Source organism: Bactrocera oleae, chromosome 4 (genome assembly GCF_042242935.1).
Source record: "Bactrocera oleae isolate idBacOlea1 chromosome 4, idBacOlea1, whole genome shotgun sequence".
Taxonomy (NCBI): domain Eukaryota; kingdom Metazoa; phylum Arthropoda; class Insecta; order Diptera; family Tephritidae; genus Bactrocera; species Bactrocera oleae.
Genome location: NC_091538.1, coordinates 67,006,399 through 67,019,680, shown reverse-complemented (window position 1 = coordinate 67,019,680; position 13,282 = coordinate 67,006,399). Strand labels below are relative to the sequence as shown.

Here is a 13,282-nt window from a genome sequence, read left to right as displayed (position 1 = left end):
AACACGAATATACAGACATACAAATATATATATTATAGACATACTCGCATAAGTGGGGTTAATTGAAATACAAATGCTGCATATGCAACACAAATCGAAAATTAATCGAAAATGTACAAATAATAAATTTAAATCAAAGCGAAAAGAAAACAAAAACAAAAATGCAAACAAAAAGCCGAAAACCCGAGAGCGCAAACGTACAATTGCAATTGCTCGAAATGTGTATGGAAAATGGAAAATGATAAATGAAAAGTGGAAAATCATATTTGTGCGATAAATCTCAAAAGCTTCGATAATTGCTGCCAGACACAATATACCGCTTTGGGATCACTTTATTAGCAGTGGATTTATGTATGTGTGTGTATATTAGTAAGCTTATTTTTCTTCAAATTTGACTTTTTGCACCTCGATTGATCGCATTTACATACACACATTCATATATATAAATATACACATTGAATCTTCACTACAAATTACAGCAGCGCGTTGACTTAAATGCGCACAAGCCATTGGCAAGTGCAAAAATGGACTTACAAGATTTATTACGAAAATCAATTAAGTCATACGTACAGCATACATACATACGTACAGACCGAAAACGCGCAATGTGCATGCATTTACAGTTGGCGGTCAAAATATGGCATTCAAATAGATGTTAACAACTCGCTCAAGGTCAGACTGCTTGAGGGCCAACTATGGTTAGTGGCTCTGGTGTGGGTGAAAATACCGTTAATGCTTAAAATTCTTGTACACAAGCATACATACAGTAGCGCGTAAGCTAAAGTATGTCACAGCGGAGTGTTTATATTGAAAAAATCTTTAATTAGATTAAATTAGATTAGGTTATCGTGTGTTAGATCGTGTGTCTACCCACTTACTGTATCTATCTTTCTTTTTGCTGCTCACTCCTTAGCTTAGCATAAGATATTTCTGCAATATTTTTTGCTAACATTTTTCTTGAAATCCTGAGAGAGTGGTGAATCGAATAAGTAACTGGCATAAGTGCATATTTTTCGAGTTACAAGCGATCTCCGCGACCCGTGAATGAAACATAAAACACATCTGTATAATAATCTACGGTAAAAAAAAATCAAAATATAAACAAAATTCTAAATTGAATTTCACCCAAAATTATAATTTTTGGCCTGCCAAACTCGATTTTTGATCAGATAAACAAACTGATATATATATTATATAAACTACATATACAGGAGATGCAGAAATTTGATGTTTTTAAATAATCACTCAAGCAAATTTGAAAAATGCAGTACTTCTTCCGAGAATAAATTATTACTTTCGTCCAAACTTTTCAAACACATTGTTTATTTCCTACAGTGCACACATCATTTGCAACATACAATGTTCAAAGCGAATCTGTAAAATTACTTAATGCAAGTGTTAAATGAATTATTATGAGGCTGCCTTTTAGGCTGTCGCATATGCATACTCCCACACCATGAGCCATTACAAGCGCGCTTCATATACATTAAAACCGTTAACAGTTCATTTGTTCAATTTTATGATTACGTCGCAAATGTTGGCGCAGTATATATACATATGTGTATGTAGATTTGAACATATGGTTGTATTTAATGATATATGCAAATTATATGCACAATTATATGGTAAATAATGGCTTTCTGGATTTGTATTGAAGTCTACTAAACATACATACCAACAAACATATACATATGTACATATATCCGTATATTGCAAATTTTTAGTTTTTTTCATTTTCTACCCAGAATATTCCATAAGATTTGGGGGCCATGCTGTTGCAAGCATTTAATGACTTCTAAACAACCTTAAGTACCGCCACATTCTTCTTCAAAGAATTTGAAAGTCAAAAACTTTAGAGCCAATTTACTGTTTATTTTGAGCTGCCCGTCAAATTAGAAATTATAAAAATTTCCGTAGTAAATAAAACTAAATATAAACAAGAATTTCCAAAAACCTAAAAAAAAAAATAGAATACCTACAAATGCAGATGTGGCAAATTTTTGCGAATTCTATTTATATTTAAGTTCCACTGATGGAAAGATACTTCGAAGCATTAGTGAAATTCTTCTGCTGCATTTTTTTAGTAAATTTAGCTGCAATAAAAAATGGACGCAAGACTATTTATGTCTACAGTTTTACCGATATTGATTAATTTTACTAGACTATTAGATTTATTTGAGTTATTTTCCAGTGAATCGTTCTGTTAAAATGTTTCTTACAATATACAAGTGGTATGATGAATAATGCAATACAGTCTGCTAATAATAACGTAGACTATATAAATCATTGGCAACATTTCAGCAACATACATCAGCTGCTGATGCAATTTTTTCTAGTTCTTTGTTTTCAGAAAATTTAAAATAATACTGCGAACATTGATGTTGCAATATTTTATAAAACATTGCAGTCAAAAATCTCGCAACATTTTAAAAAACCAGCAACAAGTTGTTGGCAACATTTTTGTTTATTTCCTTAACATTTTATACTTTTATCTTGCATTTTACAATTGTTTTGAAATATTCTCAGTGAAACATTTCATATTTTGTTTAATATTTTTAAATAAAATGATTTAGAGAATATTTTATAAAACATTGCAATCAAATAAGTCGCCACATTTTAAGCAACATTTTGCTAGCAACTTTTTCAAATCATTATTCAAAATAATTTTTAATTACGTATGTCTTGTATTTTAAACAAATATTTTTAAATATGAAATGAGACATTTTCATCATGTTGCTAAACATTTAACATTTTTAAATTCAAGGGTTTACAGCATAATTGTTAAACTATTAATGGCTATTTTTACCGAAATTGCTTATAAGGCTTTGGCAACATGTTGTTAGGAACATTTACTATTAGCAAAAATCGATAACATTTTTAAGAAATTTGTTTCCCAATATGTTGCTATGTAGTAATTTCATATTTTGTTTAATGTTATCACGTTTAATGATTTACATCATATTACCGAATTACTCGTATCTTATTAATGAAATTGCTTTTAAAGCTTGGCAAAATATTGCTAGCAACATTATTTTCCATACGCAAATATCTCAACTTTTAACTACATTATTTATTATTTCATCAGCCTCTCTGATCTCTGATATATTCCAGAGCCAGTTGCGCTTTTTTAAAAGCTATGTGATATACTAGAATCTCATAAATACTAAATTTTGAGTTTTTAATTATAATTTTTGCTCCAATTTACTTACATTTATTGAGAACTTCATTTATATTCAATTCAAGTACAATGCCTTTTGCTGGTTTGTAGTAGATTGTGTTATTTTGTTGTTGTAGACTTTTATTTTTTCTAAACAATTATACAAATATGTACAAATTGCTTTCAAACTACGTTCGTTTAAGTACACTGAAACGCGCTTCGCTTTTGTTTCGAATTCACTTTTCAAGCTGTTGAATAAAATTTATGATTTTCTTTTTCTTCTTCTTCTTATTTTTTTCAGCAGGTGCGAATATAGCAGCAATATTTATTTATGAAATCTCTCTCTGCCGCTATGCTTCTTCTTTTTTTTATGAATAAATTTATGTTTTCTACTTTTTTGGCCAACTCTTTTTCTGTTTATTTGCCTTTGGTGCAAATATTTGTGTGTGTGTTATAGCGAACTTTTATTTTATTTATTAAGTAACTTTTGCCACAAATCAGTTTATCAATATTTGTTTAATTTAGCAATACTATGACCGCTTGCCGACGGTTGGTATTGTTTTAGTTGTTGTTGCGACGAATACTGCTCAATCTGCATCAATAAGAATCAAGACTCAATTTAGTTTAATTTAGCTCATTTTTTACATAGGCTTCACATACATAAGTATACATGCATACATGCATACATATACACAAACATATATAGGTATACATATGAGTATTTGTACATATGAACATGTGGCTATGTTTAGTTTGTATGCAAAGTCTGTGTGCTTTTAATTTTTTGCGTTGCCTTTTCGTTTGGCTTATTATTGATTTTTGCTATTTTTTTGTTGTTGTTGCATTTTCAAAACAATTAATATTTATAAAACAAAGTTTATTGTTCCGCTAGCCGACGCCACTTTGTCACGTGCTTCAATTTAAATGATTCATCGATAACAAGAGGCTTCGCTTTCAATAGACTCTAAAGAAAGAGCTATTGCTTTTAGTTCAGTTTTTGATTTTTTTTAATTTTTTATTAGACTCATGAATGTAAAATTATTTTTTTTAGGTTATGGTGTTTAGGATAATCAAAAGCTGTATTATATTTTTATGTTTCATATGTAGTTATATTACACATGCTTATGTTTATATTTTTGCTTTTGTGTGTGTGAAATGTTTTCTTCTAAGTTTGGAAAAAATTTTAAAACAAAAGAAAAAAACATAGAAAATAAAAAAAATTGTATTATTTTTTGAAAATAATTTCAAAAGTTATGATTATAGGGGAAAATAGTTTTCATTAATTCGAGGAAAAATTTTCTTTTAATCTTTAATAAAAAAATTATATACATTTTTTTTTTACTTTTTAATATATTTTAGATTTTTGTATATTTAAAGTGAAAATATAAAATATAGAAATTATGAAATCTAATAAAAATAATTATTATAACATTAGCAAGACAAATTGATGTTATTTAATTGCCCAATTCCAAATCAGAAAAAATGCGTTTTTTTTGATTATTATTATTTTTTTTTTTGAAAAATCATTTTAATTAATAAATATATAAAAATGATTATTCTTTTTTTTAGAATTTAATGTTCTTTAATAATCCATGATTCGTTCGGAAAATTTGATTGTCTTTATCCCGTAGCTGATTCTAAGAGGACCTCCAAAAAAGATGTCGATGAGTAAGGTTTTTTTGCTTAAAAAACAAAAAATAAATGTTATTATTACGGATGAAATTTACAAGTAGATATAACCCCTAAAGTTACTACTTTCGTTATTAAAAATTGATTTAGAACTCGCAATTTTTGGGAATAACTTGAATGACACTCAATTGCGATTAAATAAGTGCTTCTGATTCATAACATATTTTTCTATTGCTTTATTTCTTTGTTAATATTTTTTCACACTCTGCAAGAGCCTCTAATATTTAATTTCCATTATTCGCACTTTCGTCAACATTTCTTATCTGCTCTGTCTTCAAATATTGCCTTTCTCGGTAAATGCAGATTTTTTTCGCATTTTCATCGCTAAAGGTAAAAACGTATTTTCACTTTGGTGAACATTTGAAATGTCGGAAGTGTTTGCTTTGCGCAAAATAATATTTCCTGTTGAGTTCGAACAAACAAATGACTACAACACGCAAATATAGGTGTACATATATACATGCAAACACATATATGGCACATAACACAAGTCATTGTAGTTGCAACCAAAGTGGGACATTTGGAAGCGCGAATGACTTGTCTAAAAATAAGAGTACAAGCCAAAAAGCACTAATAATCAAAACAATATTGCAATTTATTTTTAAATGTTTCATTTTATAAAATATAGAATTTAAACTATAAGTATGGACTGTTTTTAAAACTATATTGCAATTTAATTTTAATAATTTTTTTTATAAAATTTTGATTTATAAATTGAAAATATTTGATTCCTTATATTTTATTAAATTTCAAGCAATTACTAATTTGCATAATTTTGGTATTTATATCAAGTAATTTACAAAACAAAAAAATTTTTTAAACACTTTAAAAAAATTTCACACAATATGCGTTTCACACAGCCTCAATTAGCAAATTGACTAAATTGACCTTCTGCCTACCTTTACCAATTAAAATTTTCGATTACCTTCTAATCTCAAATATTTTGCAATTCATATCAATTTCACTAAAAATATAAAAATTTCATTCATAATATTATATACATATGTTGACGTATGTTTATAATATCAGCTCCCACACAGCACGTGCTATGCATGAGTAAACCGATTTGATCTCAAAAGACCTTAAAATAATCGAAAAGTAGGGCAGATTTTTGAAATGTAATTTCCTTTTCAAATATTAGTTTTAAAATTTCTATTTTTATTTTTAGTAAGCAATAATTAAATGAATATCTTTGACCATTTTAGAATGTATGCAAAGAAATTATACCCACGAATATATAAGTAGATTGCCTATTGGCTTTAGGTGAAATTGTCATTTACTCATACAAAATTCAATAACTCAGACATTTCAATGAATTGACCTGAAATTTCACTCTGTTGGCATAATTTGAACTATCTTCACATGGAATAGAAACAGTTTAAAAACAGAGTATGATTTGAAAAATAGACCGTTTGTAGGATCTCATTAAATTTTACCGGGCAAAATTGATAAAAAAAATTTTTTTCTCTAGATTTGCTATTTATGTTCGTAGTTTTGTATTAAAAACGTGAAAATGTAGTTTTGTCAGTCCGGGTCAAATTTGATCAGATGCATATATATTTGTCACTGTTGTAATTGCTAGTTTTTTATGTTAGGTATGTCAAAACCAATGCTAGATTTCAGAGTATTTTCTATAAGTCTAGCCGATATTTGGTCAAACATTTTTTAATAACCCAAAATATCGTTGGTTCAGTCAACACAAGTGGATGCATCATATGTACATATTTATGCCATCTTAAATACATGAAATTACTTGATTTTTTGTGATAATTGGACGTGCGTTCACCACAAATCAATGAAAAACAACAGTTTTATTTTAAAAAAGGTCAACTTACCAGATTGTTACCGATAAATCTAACAGTAGCAATATAATTACACGCATACCAACATTATTCCCTTACAGACATACATACACAGAAATAATTGTATGTATGGCTGTAAGTTGTCTCAACAATTTATTGTGACTTTGACAGTTGTTGTTATCATTGCTGCCGCCAGCGTAAATGATGCGGGCGATGGCATTTTTGATAGACCAATAATGAAGACGAAAATCGCTTGCACCTGAACACATGAAACCAATAGGTAAACACACATACATATATATACATATGTGCGCAGCAATTACTGTCTGTCTACAAGTGTAGAATGTTCAAGTACTCGACTAACAAACAACACCCCGACAGTGGCAGGTAAGAGTAGTAAAAACCACTTGACAACAGTGGCAACAATAGAACAGGACAATACAAGCAGAAATGCAGTAAAACATGAAAAAGAGCGAAAAAAAACGTAAAAATCACTATTGTCTAGGAGAATTGTGGCAATGAAGAGAACCATAGAAAGAAAGCAAACACACTAATGAGCAAACAAAACGGAGTGTGAGTAAAAGGGATGCCATTGGAGAGATTGTTGGGAGATATGAAACTGTGATAAGATCATTAAACATAGAGTATTGTGAAAGCAAACAATGAGCATCGAGGTGCGCTATGTCAGTGACTCATTGACTTAATAATAACTAAGCAAATAACGGTTTAACTTGTTGATTTTGTGCGATTGTGGGTGGCTTTATTGCTAGCGCAATCGCTTTTGTTGAAGTCGGTCTTTAGATAGTTGATGTGATATATATAACTATATATGTGTATGTATGCATATATCTATGAGAGGCATCTAAATATTTGGCAAATCATTTTTCAAGTCATATGTGTACAATATTCTGCCCCGAGTTTTTTTATATTCCCTTGATTCCGCAGCCGATCTCCAGGAGGACGTCCGAAAAAAGTTGTCGGGTGGCGAGAAAGATTTTTCTGCTGATTATCTCAAATCCAAAATACAAAAGACTTTATTATTTTTATATATGAATGCATGTAATGCTCACAGGACCAGTCAAAAAATGGTGGCTTCCCAAAAAACGTCTTAACACTTTAAAGTGACTTAAAAAATCGAAATTGTTATGAAAAATCTTATTCTTTCGATCATTACCTGACAAATATATCTCAGAAATTTCTTCAAGTCGATCGCTCTAGCCGTTTCGGTTTCCGTTTGAAAACATCGTTTCGAGAAAAACGCGTTTCAAGTTTTAGGAGTCGATTACACTAAATTAAAAATTTGTTACAAATACGCTCATATCTCCGAGACTATTTAGCGGATCAACTTAAAATTTTCGGAAAATATTCCCAAATACATGTACATTCGATATATATGTAGGAAAAAAACGAATTTTGAAATTCACAAGAAATCTAACTAGTCCTGCCTAGAGCACCACTATCGAATCTAGTTCTGCCAGAAATGTATTTTCCACTGTATAATAAAAACATTATTTTGTTTAAAAAAAAGTTTATGGTAAGACCTATATAAACAAATTAAACTAAATTTAATTGATTTAGACACTGCCTTAGAAAACAAAATTTTTTTTTTTTCAAGAAACTTATGGTATAATGAGAACGAATGGAACGCATAATGAGAGCACATATTATCAAACTGCCTTAGTTCTTTCTTTTAAACATTAAAATATGTAAGCGCAAAAATCTGCATTTTTAAACTGTATTAACAGTAACTTATCTTACTAAAAGTCAATACCGGCTGAAGAGCAACACACACAGCACAAGCTGATGGGCAACCAAATGAGCCTTAAAACAAAATGACAAACAGTGATCATTTTAGTATTTTTCCATTGCAAATGCAAGTTAAACGAATGCTAATTCGAAATTAAAAATTTCTCACTTCTCAAATATTGTCAATAACTACATATGTCAATATGTTAGTTTGTGTGCGTGTATGTGAACATTTGCAGTTATTTTTGTTGGTCTGCAGGCTGACACGCCAAATAGCAATGAAAATGAAAATTTTTCAATTAAATAAACTACATCTCTTTATGAGACTTGCCATGGGACGCCTGCTTTCTGTCCAAGAACAGAAAATAAAACCAAAAAACACAGGCAAAACAACAACTTGCTGACAGCAATAGTTGCGCGCTGCACGTGCGTAATTAACACTTGCAATTTATATCTTTGGCGGAAAAATTGTTGCTTTTGCCCATTATTGTTAGCGTAAGGGGGGTATTGGGCGATTCATAGTGCGCTGGCTTGTTGTTGCTGCTGGATGCACATACCTATGTTGAATATGGTTTTCAAGTGTGATTAGGCTAATTTTACGAAGAATGAAGATATATTGCTTATGGTTAAAAATTTATTTTTGGAATATGCTATTTGATTAAATGAAATAATGTTTTTTTAGTAATGTTGCCTCAAAAACTATAATATTTGGAAAAAAAATTTTTAAACCCATTCTTTCCTTATATAAAATTTTTTTTAGTGAAGAAAAGTTTTTTTTTTATTAGAAAACAATTTATTTTTTCCTTAGAAGCAAATGTTTTTAACTTTTTTGTTTGAAGAACAGTTTTTTTTATAATTTATTCTGTAATGCTTTTATTGTAATTATTTAATTTTAATTAGAATCAAATATTTTTAACATTCTTTTTTTTTAAGAATTTTTTCATTAAATATTCCTCAATATTTTTGAACTCATTTATTTTTTAGTCTATAACATTAATTTTTTAATATATATATATATTTATTTAACTTTTTATATATGTTTTGTTTTTTATAATTTTTTTTATTTGTTATCAAGAAATTTACGTCTTTTGTATTAAATGAACATTATTTCTAATTAATATTAAAAAGTATATATATTTTGTATTGCTTTATATTTTTTACTTTATATATATTATTGTTTTTAAATTTTTTATATTTTTTTAATTTCTGTATAACTTTCTAAATTTTTTATTATATTTTATTAATTTATTTTTATTATTTTTTTATATTTATTATTTAATTTTTTAGATACAATTATTAAAAGTTGTTGCTCTTATGTCGTCTCTTTTCATTTGTTGTTGCCAATATTTATTGGCTAATTGTCCGTTCGCCTAATGGCCACCTCGAAACCGCAAAATGCCGTCGTCACAACAAACGCCGACGCTAACACGACCAAAGCGTTGTGCGCTCAAAAGCGTTTACAGAGCCAAGAAAACGAATTGCAATCAAACTGGTACGTCGCTTAGGCGCGCATAAACGTATATTTTTTGTGAATTTGTAACTTTTTTAAATAATTTTAATATTACTGGATAATTTATTTATATTGTATAAGCTTTTGTTTATTTATGACTTTGCATTTCGATGCACATATATTTATTTAAATAAAAATAATTTTTTTTTCTTTGTTGTTTTTCAATGCAAACTGTTGTTGTGTCGCAAATTTGCAATCGTTTGCAAAAAAAGATTGAATAAAAATATCTTGCTTTTGCTTACATCTTTCAATTAGTTACTTTTTTAACTTTTTGTATTCTTGCACTAGCTCATTTATTTCTAATTATTTATTTAATTTCTTTCGTGTATTGCACACTGACACTTTTCGCTTTGCTTGACTTTTTTTTTATTAATATTTTGTTGCTTTTTTATTGTAAAACTGCGTTTGATTATCTAAGAAACAAGAAACTTGTTGCTGTTGTTATTTATTGAATTTGTATCTCTCGCGAAGTCAAATGAATTTGAGCTGATGTTAACTTGTTGCTTCTTATTTAAGGACTAAAGCAAATGCGGCGTCAGACATTGTATTTTAAACCGCTACCAATGCATGCAAGCAATGCCAAGCACAGTAAGCGGCCAAGCAGTCAAGCAGCAAAGTCATAGAGGCTGCCGCCTGGTCTGAGCGCAAAAGGCAGCAAAGCAGCAAGCATATCTACTCGCGCAACTGGCTCGTAGAAGTTCCCACTACTGTCCCATAGATAGAGATACTCGCACAAATCGCATTTGCTTTGCTCAGCACATATATTTATGCAGAGTGGCAACAACTACACACATACAGTCATACATGCCCACGTGCGTTTGTATGTCCATACATGCGTACATACTAACTCGCTCAATTATCAATAGTGGTATCCAATCTTGTGGTGGAATTCTCTTTGGTAACCAAAATTTTCGTGAGTAGAAATCATCTCTTGAAATGCATGGCTCGCATAGATACTAACGTTTACATGCGCGGCTATGCGTGTGTGTGTGAGTAAGTAATAGTTGATATATATGTAAAATGCCCAGCAAGAAATTTGTACTCGCAAAGGCTAGAGAAAATTGGTTTCTCTTTGGGATAAATAAGATTACTAGATATCTAATAATACATACAGACCAAAAAGTAGATTGAGAGGTCAAAGCTATTTTGCATAAGAGCAGAAGTCAATTATTTCCATTATAATTGGAACTATTATCCATCATCCATCAGGGGTTACAAAAAAGGTATACCTTAATATTAGATATTTTGCGTCAAAAAAAAATTCGTTAAGTTGAAGTCTTTATTGGCAAAATGTGAAAAATTATCTAAAATCGAATAGAAACTCCTATATTGTTTTCAAGCAGTATTTTGGGTTATGTCGAAGTAGCTTTCTACCTGAATTGTCTGATCGATAGCTTATACAGTTAAACCTGTATAAGTTTTCTCGATCACACCAAGATTATTGAAGTTGGCAAAAATACCTCTATTCTTCGTCAACGTTACAGCCACTCGAAGTTTGGATATGCTTTTCTTTTGCTAATAAAGCTTATTAGAGTTTTCTAACGAAAATATTACATCGACTGATTTATCTCTCGTACTCACTCAAACATATAAAAATCAGAAACAAATGCTTAACGCCTAAAAGTGTGCTACATTTTTCCGAAACATACCAATTTTTCAAAACAATTTGCATTTACTTGTCATTTTCTTCGTATTTGATAAACAATTCCGTTCACTTAGGATAAATCTTTTACACTTTAAACGTTGAAAGTCAACACTGAGCCATAATACTTCTGGGTAATTGACTGTTTTCAATTAAAATGGATTTAAACACCAACAATTAAGGCAATTCTCAAAAACTTCTGAAAATACACACATGCGTACATACGTGCATATAGGTATGAATGTATTTCATGGGTTTTACCAAACACCAAAGAGTCACAACCACACACTTGACACACTTTCATATACATATAGCTTCATGCATGCAAACACCGTGAGAGTATCACAAATATCGCAAGTACTCTTTTGTTGTACTCGGCAACATCACATATGCGACGCGACAAAGCGACAAAATGCAATTCTCTTTAGCTCAGCTTATCTGCTTCAGCAATCGGTGATAAAAAAGGTTGACTTCTTTTCGATGTTTATAAAAAAAAACGCTCTCGCTCTCTTGTACGATCTGAAGCGCTCTTTTTGTGCCCCCTTTTTTACATGCTCTCTCTACCGATTTTCATTTTACAGGCAGTCAATGGAGCAGAGGCATTTTCAAGAGAATTTTGTTATACACTTATGTGTGCTTGTGCATGAGTTTGCAGCGTTATGACCACTTGTTGCATGCCATTCCATCAACATCGAATTGGAAAACGTTCACTCCAGTTCGAAATACATACACACATATATTGGCCACAAAGCAAACCACATGCATTCAAATAGGTGTGTACTAAATGTTTATGTTGAATGTATGTATGTATGTATGGCTTATGACTAATATGATCTTAATTGATGTTTGGAGTTTCCCCAAGCCTTTGCTATGCGGCAAAGGAAACTTTTTGCACTTAGTTAATTGCCGGACTATGTATTCAGCGAGCGAAGTGTACGGAAATCTACTTTATACAATATTTAGTTGCATTTAAAATTTTTTAAATTAGAGATATTGTTTACCTTACAAGTATATTAAAACTAGAAAAACGCTTAGTAATACTGCTGGAATATCGGCAAGTTAGGTCGATGGTCTTCGCGTGACATTCCCAAGTGGGTTTATATGGAAAACTAAAAACAGTATTTCTACGAGAGCTAAACTTCACAGTTATAAATTACAATTACAAGTCCATCTTAACTTTATCTCGGTGAATATTTTAGTCGAGGAAAGGCTAAACAATTTTTTTTATTTATCTCTCATACTTAAATATGATAATTTTCCACGCGAAATCACGAAATTAAAAAGATGTAAAAATTGCAAAAAAATTATGAATTCTTGTTTTGTTTTTAGAAGCAATTTATTTTTGTTAACTAAATATATTTGTACATTTTCGGGATCCCGAAATGTGCGGCTCGAAATCCGACTTTGCAAAAACATTAAATTTGCATAAAAATTATTTATATGTTTTTAAAGGTATCAGGTTTATCATTGTTAACTAAATATAGTACATTATCTTCGTATGCAAACATACATATGTATGTGCATATGTACATATATAAGTACTTATGTATGTATGATCACCCATTTCATGAATACATTCACGCGCATAGCTATTATTTTGCATTGTAATTATGTCTCGTGCATTTTTCGATATCGTAATGTTGCCATGAACTTTCGGCTGCATTGCATTCGAAGCAACAATTTATGCCGTTTGTTGTTGTTTAACAAAAACCCATTCAACAGTAAATGCTCAATGA

At 30.1% G+C, this 13,282-nt stretch overlaps 1 protein-coding gene across 5 annotated transcripts in view; it reads right to left on the bottom strand.

Moving 5' to 3' along the window:
- The window catches only part of ITP (ion transport peptide), an 81,914-nt gene that overhangs the window by 39,388 nt on the left and 29,244 nt on the right, over nt 1–13,282 (bottom strand). The window contains exons 1-2 of one of the 5 annotated variants that reach the window (XR_004977943.2): nt 10,147–10,465; nt 3,210–3,749 (exon numbers count right to left, since the gene is read on the bottom strand). The exons of the other annotated variants lie outside the window; for them this stretch is intronic. The gene's annotated coding sequence lies outside the window, so the exon portion shown is untranslated. Of the gene's footprint in view, nt 1–3,209; nt 3,750–10,146; nt 10,466–13,282 lie in introns of those variants that run through there. 5 annotated transcript variants of the gene reach the window in all.